Genomic DNA, 12,313 nt, shown 5'->3' with positions numbered 1-12,313 from the left:
GGTAAAGAGAGGTGGGGTGGCAGACATGTAAGGCCTTGGTGGCTAAGGTCAAGTTTGAACTGTCACCATGGAAAGTGACTGAAAGTGATGGGAAGCCATGGGGTGGTTTTTGAGCAGAGGATTGGCATGAGCTAATACACACACTTTTAAAGGGTCACCCAAAATTCTATATGGATAATAGGCCATAGTGGCAAGATTAAGAGCAGTAAGACAAGTTCAGAGCCTTTTTCAGAAATCCAAATGGGCACTGCTGGTTTGGAAGAGGGGTAGTTGGGGTTAGACTTGGAAAACATTTTGAAGCTGGAGCTATCAGGATTTCCTGATGAACTGAATATGAGATATGAAAGAAAGGATAGCAAAAAAAAAAAAAATCTTTGCAGCATTGAAATAATTCTAGGGTTCAAAACAAAATAGCAATCTAAAAGACCATTTGGAGGGTGTCCTTTCCTAGCACTCCATACTTCCACATACAACTTTTCATAGGTGCATTAATTATGTCTGCACTTGTCTATTTAGTAGCTGTCTCTCCCCCATTAGAATGTGAGCTCCTGGAAGGTAGGACTTACATCTCTCTATCTAGTTCACTCTTACATCACCTGCACCAAGGTCAATGCCAGGCAGTTTTTGAGACCCTCATTAAATACTTATGAACGAATATCCATAAGCTTTGAGCAATCTTGAAATTATATCTTATAAGTAACAATTGAAAGAAATAGGGTGCTAAGAAGGCAGTATTCTCATTAGATGGCAGGTAGGACTATAAAGATTCTGTAATGTTTTCTAAGTTACCTTTTTCTAGTATTTAAATTCTAAGACACAACCAATTGTACTACACCAAAAGGATGTGTCTCCTATCAGGTGGTTAACACATTCTTCTGTAAATGGAGTTTTACCCTGATCTGATATCATAACCATATTATACATTTAATCTGTTTAATAATTCTTAGAAAAGTATTTCTGCTAAAAATAATACATACCACCAAACTTCTGTAATTCAAACTCAAGCAAAACGGCAAAACTGAAGAGTGAGGTCTACAGATAATTTTCAAATCTTATTTTCAATGATTGCAGGCTGTGTCTGCCATAAACTTATACCAGCTGTTAAAAGCTATTCAAATTGTTTTTGTTGCATTTCATTTTCACCACTCCTCCATATAGCGAGGTAAATAGACTGAAGACTAAAGATAGAAAAAGTTGTGGAGATTTGGGGGTGTAAAGTAGTGACTGGCCTATATAATCCCCGTCACTAAAAGGTTGGAATTATTCAGACGTGACCATACTTGGAACTTGGGGCAGAGCTAGTATGTAATGTACTGGTTTCCAGCAGTAACTTTTTATTTAAAAATTAAGTTCCTTTAACCGTTCTGCTGAAATGTCACTCGGTTGGGGTTTTGAAAGGGGAACGTGCAGACGGCTGCAGTAATGATAGAGACTCTTTGTGTAAACTACCCAACACGACACCGAGTGATGTGTGGTTTGTGATGTCAGCAGAAACCGCAGATAGAATCGCCTGGGTTTCTATCTCTTTGCTAGAGAACGTCCCTACAAGAAAAGGCTGACCCTTGACACCGCCAGAAACTTTCCCCAGACTTGGCCTCCATTGGTAGAAGGAGTCGCCCCCCTGCTGGCGGGCGCCCCACGAGAATCCCAGAGGTGGGTCGTGGGGACGCCGACACTGGGGCGAGGTCCCTCCGGCCCTGCACAGACAAGGGCGGGGCCACACGCACTTGGGCTGGCAAGGGCTGGGGGGGAGGGGGCCCTGGGGGGGGGGCGGCGCAGCAGAGGGCCAGCCGGGGGCGGGGGGGGGAGTGGGTGGGCGGGGGCGGCCCAGGGCCACGCCCGAAAGTCTCAGCAGGCCGCGAGAGTGGGGAGGGCCCCGCAGCCCCCGCCCCGCGGAGAGGCGGTGGCGGGCCGCAGCGAGGTGGCCTAGCCGGGCGGTGGCTGGAGGGCGGGGGGCGCCCGAGGTGGGAGAGGGTGGGGTCAGGCGGCCTTACATAGCCAGAGCGGCCGCCGGCAGCACCGCCAGCAGTCGCCGCCGCGCCTCCAGCGCCCGCAGGTAGAGTCGGCAAGGGCGGGGCGGGGCCGCGTCCGGGGTGAGGGTGGGGGATGAGGGACGCTTCTGGGTGGGAGGTGTTACTCAGAAGGTCCCCCTGTGTGCGCACCCATATTATCCGCAGACGCGAGGGCTTGGGCATCCTTTTGCACCTCTGAAAGGGGCAGGGGTGGGGGTGACCCGGTTACCTTACGCTGACCTCCTGACAGCTGCCCAGCTGCACTGAGAAAGCACAGGGCCCCAGAGGGTGCTAGCTTCCGAGATACTTCTGGTGTTTTCTGCACCCTCCAACCTAACTGTCCAACACACACACACACACTCGCTCGCTCGCGCTCTCTCTCTCTCTCTCTCTCTCTCTCTCTCTCTCTCTCTTCCCACCCCCCTCCGCCCCCCGCAGGCAGGCGGAATTGGGGGCCTGAGGGATTAGAGGGATAGAGTCACTGTCAGTCAGAAGAGATTAGAATCTGGACAGGACATGTCCAAGCTGGAGTCTTCAGAAAGTAGGTGCAGCATCTGTGGCTCCTCGTGTCCAGCCCTCAGGTGATGTGTGATTGATTTTTCTTGGTTTGTTAGCTCTGAAAGCCCCAGGCTGTAAAAGGTTTGGGTCAACAATGAGACTGATCCACGGAGGCTTTCGTGCCCTGCTCTCCAACATCTCTGGTATCTGGAGGAGGGGCAGATTGGAGGATCCGAAAAGTCTGAAGTGAGTGTTCAAAGGAGCTTAGCGTTTTTAACTTGTGACTTTTTGAAAAAAGGAAATACACTCTTTTAGTTTGAGTTAGGTTTATTCTTTTAATATACATGCATTCATCTTAAGCGAACTGATGATGGCATTACATAGTGAGTCCAGTAGGTATGGCATCATTAGAACTAAAAACCAAGTTTACTGTGTAGTTCTAGAAAAATTGCTTCCTTACGTGTTTTTCTATGTCTCTATTACTGGGATGCAGCTTTGTTGGGAACGCTGTCAATAATCACCTTGGTGTCTGTGAGGTTTCCCCTGGTGTTGGCCACCTGACCCCAGACAGAGCCCAGTATGTACCCTTTTTGTAATACTGTGTTTCTGGTGGGCACGAACCTGCTTCCAGGCCTCTAGCCTTGGTCCCTGGTGAGAGGAAAAAAGTATCAAAAATGTGCTCTTGGCAAGTTTGGGAGCAAGGAAGAATGCTGTAGATTTTTTTCCCCATTAAAGTTTTCACGAATTGGCAATTTAAAACCCAAAGCATTGTTTACCACCTGTCAGACTCACTCGTAAGTGTAAGGATTAACTAATAAAAGATTTGTAAAATGCTTCCTGAATATAAAATTCCATAAATATGCAAAATAGTAATAATCCACCCATTGTTAAATTTATGTAGCTGCTTCTGCCATGCATACAAGATGATTTAGAATGCATGTTTCCTGTCAATTAAACAATGAGTTTGGAATAAAATAATGAGTTCAATTCACATCCTATGAAACTTTGAAATAAAATTTCTCCCATAAGGCACCATCGGCAGAGAATCATAAAGTAAGCAGCATTTCAAAAAGTTATATATGGAATGGCACTTACCTTATGGCTGGGGGGAAAGGGACCCAGTGAACTTCTGAAACTAAGCAATATTCAGCCCTGGTTCGAGTGTGCCTGAACCATAAATATTCCCTTATGTTTTGGGGAATTCTAAGGAGAGAGCAAACAGATTTTGTGGCCTTATAGATAGTCCACTTTAATCCACAAAATATGCCTCTCCATATTTTAAGGCTGAAGTTCAATCTGTGGTTTTGTCCATAATGAAGAAAATCTTTATAGTTACTTGGATAAATTATTCATTCTTCCAATACCATGGGCTTGGTTTTTAAGCATCCTTAATATGAGCAATTATTTTAATATCCTGCAGATAATTAGATTAATTTGTTCCCAGTGGATTGAGTGACATGGTAACATCATATTTTTCTCTTTACATGTATTTAATAATAAAGTACGTCGTTTTTCTGCTTACTGGTTTCCTAAAGTAAAACCTGCTTCTTACATGCTAATTTTAAGTATAAATATTACTATGGATGGTCTTCGCTGTCTTATGAAGAAAACTCTAGATTCACCACTAACAGATTAAGCTCTGAGCAAAACCATGAAGTTGGGAATGTCTTTCCTTGACATCGTCCCACCTTCAGTGGCCTTTTCTTCTCATTTTCTCCACTCAGCTCTCAGATGGACAGCCGCTAAACAGGCCCCAGCCCAGTATTCCAGAACTTCTCCTCTGCCAGCACTCTTCCTTTATCCAAGTAACTTAACCTCTGCCCTACTTATTTTCAAACAGCTTGGTATGGGTGAAAGTGCACTAGGTGAAAAATCAAAAGAGTTTGCATTTATCAGGCAGCTATGATACATCAGGCACTGCGCCACCTTATCTCATTAAATCCCTGATGCAGCAAATGTCATCCATGTTTCACACAAAAGAAAACTGAGTCTCAAAGAAGCTCTGGTCCCCAAGGACAAGCAAAGAGCCAGGATTTGAAGCAAAGCATTGTGGTACTTACTGCTGCATTGTGAGCCTGATCCCTAAGAAGGGCTTATGTTCTAGACTAAGGCATGGAAGAGTTCTCCCACTATCTGGCCATTTGACCTTAAACCCTCTGGGCCTTTGATTTCCTTTCTCTAGTTTTGGATTAAATGATCTCTCAGAGATGGAAAGGATATTTAGATGCCAACCACATAAACTATTCCTCCCACGGGCTTCCAGAATGTTCTTCCCTGCCCTGACCTTTCGTCCAACCCCCTCCTTGGTCTTTTTTCCTTCCTGTGGGTCCAAGTATATATCACCTCCTCCAAGAGACTTTTCCTAAATACTCTTCTGTTGTTTTCTAGCTCAGACCTAGTGATCCCTTCCAACACTGATGACCAACTGCACTTACTTTATTTACACATCAGCATATATGTGGTTGGTGTTTTTATCTTCTCCTCCATCATTCCCACCATCAGACTGTAAGCCATGTGAGACCAGAGCTCCTCTTGTCTGACTTTTTCCATTATTGTATTCCCAAGGTCTACCACAGTGACACAGAGCACATAGTTGGTGATCAATTAGTGTATGTTGAATAATTATGAATTATATGATTATAATTCTATAATGAATAATTATTTCCTACAAAGGACATGTGCTAATGGCCAATATATCGTCCCATCCCTGGGAAAACCTAAATGAAGTATCACCAATCTTACACTGTTACAGTGAGCCTGAATTATGAATGGGGATCCAAGTATAGCAACAGAGACGGCAGGACAACCCTGGGACACACAGGACAAGCAGACACACTGAACATGGTCCAACCCCCATACTTTACAACAGAGAAATCTGAACCTCAGAATGATAATAGAAACTTGGGTTTAGAAGGGCATTGGAGACCATCCAATGGTCCAAACCATTGTTTTATTCATGAGGACACACAGAACATAAAATATGTAACAGATACAATCCTGACTTCCAGAACAGCACACCTTTCACCAAGGAGTCAAAAATCTTGGGGACCACCCAGTGAACAGGGGAAGGGAGCTTTAGGCAATGATGCTTTTTCCCCCCAGAAATTCCAAAGAGGCTTAGGTTTCCCAGACCAATCCTGGATAGCAACATTAGTACACAGCAGAACATTCTACTTCAGATAATCTAAGTTTTAAATTTTGTATGGCCTGTATAAATTTCAGTAACTCATTTACTATTTTAATGATCCACCAGGCAGACTTTTAATACCTATCGTTAGTTTACCAGTTCTGTTTAAATGCTGGAGAGCTCCAAAAGGCAAAACGACAGTGCTGAGCACTTACCACTACCATGATAGATTCAAGATACATTTAAAAGATGATTGATATTTTGAACTCCAAATGATGATGGCTTGTTTTTAAGGACTAAAATAACTTTTCTTCTCTAACTTAAAGAGCAATCCTTGCTAGAGTATTACATCCCATAAAAAAGCAGTCCTTAAACTTTAGAGGGCATAAAAATCATCTGGAAGGCTTTTTAAAAACCCAGATTGCTTAGAGCCTTTCTGCACATTTCTGAATTAATAGGTCTGAGATTGGACCCAGACAACTGCATTTTTAACACCTTTTGAGATTTTCTCAATCAAATAGTCTGAAGACCTCACTTTGAGATCCAGTAATTATTTTAGTATGTTTTGATTTTCCCAGATTCCTTACAAAACGTTTTTTTTAAACAAAGATAATTGGGGAAGATGTGTAATGTGTTTCAATCTAGCAAACAGCATACTGGGTATGATGGGAATCTGTTTCCTTGTAGCCAAAGCCATGTATGTAAAACCATGATATAGTTACTACGTTTGATACTGGCCCCAAATCAGGAACATTCCAAAATATTTCTATTGGACTGCAAAAGTAAATCAGTAATTAGCAATAAAGGTTAAGTGTTAAGTTCTGTGGAGCAATAATGAAGCCCCTGCCCTCTAGATGACTATATTCAGTATAGTAGAGAGATACGATTAATATCCACAAAATATTCAAGGACAGGGTTGCAGATCAAGCACAGGATGCCCGGTTACATTTGAATTTCAAATGCACAAATCATGTTTTAGTATAGGCATGTCCCATATATTTTTACTTGCTAAATCTGGGAACCTTGCTCAGTGAACATTAGCATTTAATGTTATTAGCTTCCAGGACTTGGGTTGGGGCGGCGGGGGGCAGGGAAGGGGGGGTAGTAATGCTGAGTGGTTGTTAAGTTTTGAGAAACTGATAAAAGCTCTGAATGTGCTCCTGAGAGCACTTTCCGACAGAACGCTCATACTATTCCATGGACCCCCCCACCCCACCCCAGGCTGCCAAAGCCCTTGTGGACATCAGAGTCATCTGCAGTGTAGACAGCAGAGGCCAGCTCTTCAGACTACTTAGGTTGGTGAGTCTGGAAGGTAGCTTGGAAAAGTGGAATGTGAACTGGGCCATTAAGAGCAGAAGAGTTTAGCTGTATTGTGGGTTTAAGAGACTTCTTAAAGCTTTCACAGAAGGCAGGTTCCTTTAGGCTTTGAGGGTATTTAGTAAGGAATATGGAAAAATTAGCTTGGGCTGGTTTTTGAAAGCCCAGCTTGTGGACAGCCTTAAATTCTAAAGGGTTTAGACTGCCTATCCTGGGAAAAAGTGTGTCCTTACTGATGTGTCAGTTAGGGATGAGGATCAGACAAAGGGAGATCACAGAGAGAAATTGCAGGCAGCCTCAGCTCTAGGGTCAGTAGGCCTGGTGTAAGCTCCTCCATTAACAAGCTGGGAAGCCTTCTGTGTGTGTGTGCAGTTTCCCTGGGCCCCCATCTCCTAAGCTGGGAATTGGGAATAATAAAAGGAGCTGCTAATAGGGTTGTAGTGAGGGTAAAATGAAGTTGTACGGTGCTTGGCACAGTGGGTGACACAGCATAAATATGTGATAATATAACATAATATAATCAGGGTTCCCCGGGGCTATGATCCACTGCTCCTGCTGCTACTGCCCTTGTTATTATTGAAGGGGGCGTGGTCGCCCAGCAGCCTGCAAGAGCGGTTTCAGGGGGAGTAAAACAAGAGAAAAATGATTGTTTGATCTGGATTTGGAGAAAGCTTTAAAATGTCCCTTTTCCAAGTTAAAATTTCTTTATCAAAAATTGTGAAGGCAGAAACTGGTTAGTAAAATAATGTTTGTACTTCTGAGGATTTTAAACTAAATACATTCAACTCTTCATTATTTTTCCTAGAAGAGGGAATATTAAGGACATCTAAATCATATACTCTGATCCCAAGTCAAGGAGACGTTTTTTAATTGCATGTGTTGCTCTTAATAGATTTGCCATCTTACCTATATCATTTTGGCTAATATTTAAATTAATTTGCACATGATAAGCTCAGACTAATCATTCAAAATGCTCCCCAAAGCCATTTAAACTGCAAAGCAGATGAGTTTATCAGAAATAATTCACGAAGCAACCTGCCTCCACAGAGCTGACTGAGAACACCGAAGACGGGACCATAAGGGCTCTGGGGTCAGACCGTTGAGGTTCCCATCCCTGCTGCCTCCTGTGACTAGCTTTGTGACCACATTGCTTTGCTTCTCCAAACCTCAGTTTCTCCCAATCTGTAAAATAGAACTAATAATCTCCCTTACCTCCAAGGGCATGGGCATAGAGTTCTCACGTGGTTTCCGGTACCCAGTTAAGCGTCACATAGAATTCTGTGACCTCAGTGTCGTCTTCATCTTATCAGTATATTATTTAATATATGCATAAAGAATTTATTTCAGGAAAACATCTAAAAATGTGAGAGATATTTATGATCTTTAGTCACATCTTAATTTATTTATTTATACAGCAAGGGCTATTTAGAGCATTTTCCAAACCACAGAGTACAGTGTTCTTATTTCAAAGAATTTCTAATCCCAATTTTCATTATGTGTTGCTTTCTCCAGCTCATCCATCTTCAACTTTTACAGGGTGATTGGTGCCTTTCTAGAGAGCTTTGGGTTTCAAACTATATATTAAAGCGTCTGGGCCCTAGAATTTAGTTGGCTCATAAACCTACAGTACAGAACAATAAGGATTGGTTTAAGGTACATTATAGTTACATGTATGGCAGTTATATTTTATTTGGTCTGTGCTGAGCACCTTGAGGGCATGTCCCATTGTGCCTTCAAGACGGTAGACTCAAATATTTATTGAATGAATTTAGTGTATAGTAAAATACATTGCGTTCTTTTTCTGAGGATACTTTTCCCTCACATTAGGAATTTTAACTCCTAAAAGAATGAAAACAAGGAAAAGACTTCTAACTTTCATGCATAAGATCATTAGTCTGATATTTCTAGACTGAAGTACTGAAAGTGAATTCGGAGATCTACCATTCATATTTCTGTTTCCTAGAACAACATTTCCCTTAAGGTCTTCACATTAGCTGCTCCCTCCATCTCAAATGTTCTCCCCTCAGATATTGCTTATGTTCATTTTTTTGTTGTCTATTCTCATCCCCACTGGACTAGAAGCGCCCTGTGGTCAGAGGTCAAGCCTACCTGTTTACTGCTGTCTACTGCTCTAAATGCTACTGAGTATCTATTACAGTGCCAGGCACTTAGTAGGCAGTCAGTAAATATTCTGTCAATTAGCTGAATGTCAGAAGACCAATATTTGGTCTTCTACTGTCATCCCACTGCAGAGCAGTAATTTTTTTATACCTTTTGGGTCAAAATCACCTTTCAGAATTGGATTAAAATCATGAAGTGCCTCATTAATGAAATTTTACATGCTCAAAATTTTGCACATAATTTGAGTCCATGGACCACAGGTTAGGAATCCCATTCTAAAAAAAAAAAAATACATATATATATATATATATATATATATTTAATATTTCAGTTAGATTTTCTTTATATATATATGTATATATATACATATATATGTATATATATACATATATGTATGTATATATATGTATATATGTATGTATATATATGTATATATATATAAAGAAAATCTAACTGAAATATTAAACTAAATATCACAAAAATTTAATTACTACGAATCCCAATGTGTTAATATTCATGCATCTATAGTAATACTATCGTAATAAATTATATGTTGCCTTGGGAAAATTGTGCAACCCTCCAAAGGGAAAAAAAGGCTATCTATAAATGTTGAATGTTTTATTTATATGCTGGAAAGGATTTAAGGCTTATAGAGAAAGGCTAATAAAAATACATACTGTACAGCAATATAACATATATTTCAAATAGGTATGAAAAAATAAGTCAAAGGAAAAAAATAAGGCTAAGAACGTAAGATGGGGCCAGTAGAGAGATTCATACTCAAAATTTATGCCATGAAATTCAACACTCCAATGTGTTGGAGAACAATTTTCTCCAATGTGAAGGAGAAAAATATAATCAGTTATGTCTTGCAGAGGGCCATATTTTATATATACTTAAATATGAATACCTGTATGTGTATTTAACAGCAAACTGGTTCTTAAAAGAAGGAAGTTTTATTATCATAATAAGGAATGGTGATTATATTTCCAACGTTTGTTTATGGCAAGTGTCTTCGTACCTGAGCTTGAAATAACCTATAAGAAATGTTCACAAATAACTGGCACTTTGGACATTTATGATTAAGATGTAATAACCTTCTGTTCTTTTTGTTAGCAGGCCTTACAAAAAGAAGCCTCCTTAGGGCAGTAAGACCGCATAGAACTAAGAAGGGGAGGGGTGGGGACAGATGAGGAAAACCGTTTTCTCCTCTGTCTTATACCCCATCACTTCCTGCAGCACCCCACCCTTTCCTCTGCTGCACACTATTTAAATAAGGTGCCTGAAGCTCTCTTTCTCCCCTTTAAGGCATATGCACCTAGGATGTTGACTAATGTAAGTTATTCCCCCTAACCTTAGTTTCCTTGGATAACAGTCTGTCAGGGACTTCTACGCCTTCTCTGAGAGAGCAAATACAATAACTAGCTTCTCAGAACATTATGTGGATTTGTGGCATTCTCTGAGGGGCTATAAATGGATCACATTGACAGCTTTATTTGTCATTCTTAAATGGAATGTGTTTTTCCCCCTTTGAGTTAAATCAAAATCAGATGGCATTTCTTATTTCATTGTGGAATGTTTTTAGTCTCATAATTGCAAAATTACATTCATAACTGATACTATGCTAATTTACAAAATTTGTGTTTTATTATTGGGGAGTTCCTATTTGGAAAGTAAGTGAGAGAAAACAACTTATGCAACATTTTCAGTTTGCCTATTTATTGAGATCCTGATATAGTTGCTAGAATTCTGTCGCCATATGGAAGTAGAGACAATTATATTGCATGAAATGACATGGATTTTAGAAGGAAGGATATAAAAAGGCATAACCAGCAGAATATCCACAATCCAGAGACTAAAACATTCTTGAAACCTCTTCTCTCTTTTGCCTCCCCAGCATGTCCCTGGTCTCAGTCATCCCTTCCTCCCCTTGCAATGGCTCTTGTTCAACATATGCAGGGGCAAAAATCTCAAGAATAGGGTTGGCAAGTACTACTTTCATACCATGGCATACTTCTTACATGCTAAAGCAGTTGCTTGGGCCCAAGTGAAGTTTTTCATTCAAAAAATCCCTATCAACCTTAGCTTGACAATAGCTAGGCCTCCAGGATCCTGTGAGTCTTCTTTAACATATGAATATCCTTTTGGACACTTCCTCTAGTCTTTACCTCCCCTAACTCCCAAGTATACAATCAATTGCTCTTCAGAATCCCAGGGCAGCTCTTTCTGCCCATGGGTCCTCTCCCCATGCTTTAATAAAACCACCTTTTGTACCCAATTAAACAAACAAACAAACAAAAAAATCCCCGTCACTTCCATCTACCCACTACTAAATCCGTATGAGAAAGGAAACCCTCCTACTTTAATTTCTTTTTTTTTTTTTAAATTGCTGATAAATCTTTTATTTTTTTTTAATATGAAGTTTATTGACAAATTGGTTTCCATACAACACCCAGTGCTCATCCCAAAAGGTGCCCTCCTCAATACCCATCACCCACCCGCCCCTCCCTCCCACCCCCCATCAACCCTCAGTTTGTTCTCAGTTTTTAACAGTCTCTTATGCTTTGGCTCTCTCCCACTCTAACCTCTTTTTTTTTTTTTCCTTCCCCTCCCCCATGGGTTCCTGTTAAGTTTCTCAGGATCCACATAAGAGTGAAACCATATGGTATCTGTCTTTCTCTGTATGGCTTATTTCACTTAGCATCACACTCTCCAGTTCCATCCACGTTGCTACAAAAGGCCATATTTCATTTTTTCTCATTGCCACGTAGTATTCCATTGTGTATATAAACCACAATTTCTTTATCCATTCATCAGTTGATGGACATTTAGGCTCTTTCCATAATTTGGCTATTGTTGAGAGTGCTGCTATGAACATTGGGGTACAAGTGCCCCTATGCATCAGTACTCCTGTATCCCTTGGGTAGATTCCTAGCAGTGCTATTGCTGGGTCATAGGGTAGGTCTATTTTTAATTTTCTGAGGAACCTCCACACTGCTTTCCAGAGCGGCTGCACCAATTTGCATTCCCACCAACAGTGCAAGAGGGTTCCCGTTTCTCCACATCCTCTCCAGCATCTATAGTCTCCTGATTTGTTCATTTTGGCCACTCTGACTGGCGTGAGGTGATATCTGAGTGTGGTTTTGATTTGTATTTCCCTGATAAGGAGCGACGTTGAACATCTTTTCATGTGCCTGTTGGCCATCTGGATGTCTTCTTTAGAGAAGTGTCTATTCAT

The 12,313-nt window shown here is 41.1% G+C and overlaps 1 protein-coding gene across 3 annotated transcripts in view; it reads left to right on the top strand.

The window, feature by feature from the left end:
* The first annotated feature begins 1,508 nt into the window (after positions 1 to 1,508).
* Positions 1,509 to 12,313, top strand: part of RHOBTB1 (Rho related BTB domain containing 1) — a 124,656-nt gene continuing 113,851 nt past the window's right edge. For 2 of the 3 annotated variants that reach the window (XM_047072819.1, XM_047072817.1), the window contains exon 1: positions 1,509 to 1,653. The gene's annotated coding sequence lies outside the window, so the exon portion shown is untranslated. Of the gene's footprint in view, positions 1,654 to 2,673; positions 2,757 to 12,313 lie in introns of those variants that run through there. The other variant, XM_047072818.1, reaches the window with a different exon arrangement.

The sequence above is a fragment of the Lynx rufus genome, unplaced genomic scaffold, assembly GCF_022079265.1.
Source record: "Lynx rufus isolate CCGP_SWC_20201006 ecotype Redwood Valley unplaced genomic scaffold, mLynRuf1.p SCAF_11, whole genome shotgun sequence".
Lineage (NCBI taxonomy): Eukaryota > Metazoa > Chordata > Mammalia > Carnivora > Felidae > Lynx > Lynx rufus.
Note: the sequence above shows the minus strand (reverse complement) of the source record. Positions and strands in the feature narration are given on the sequence as shown.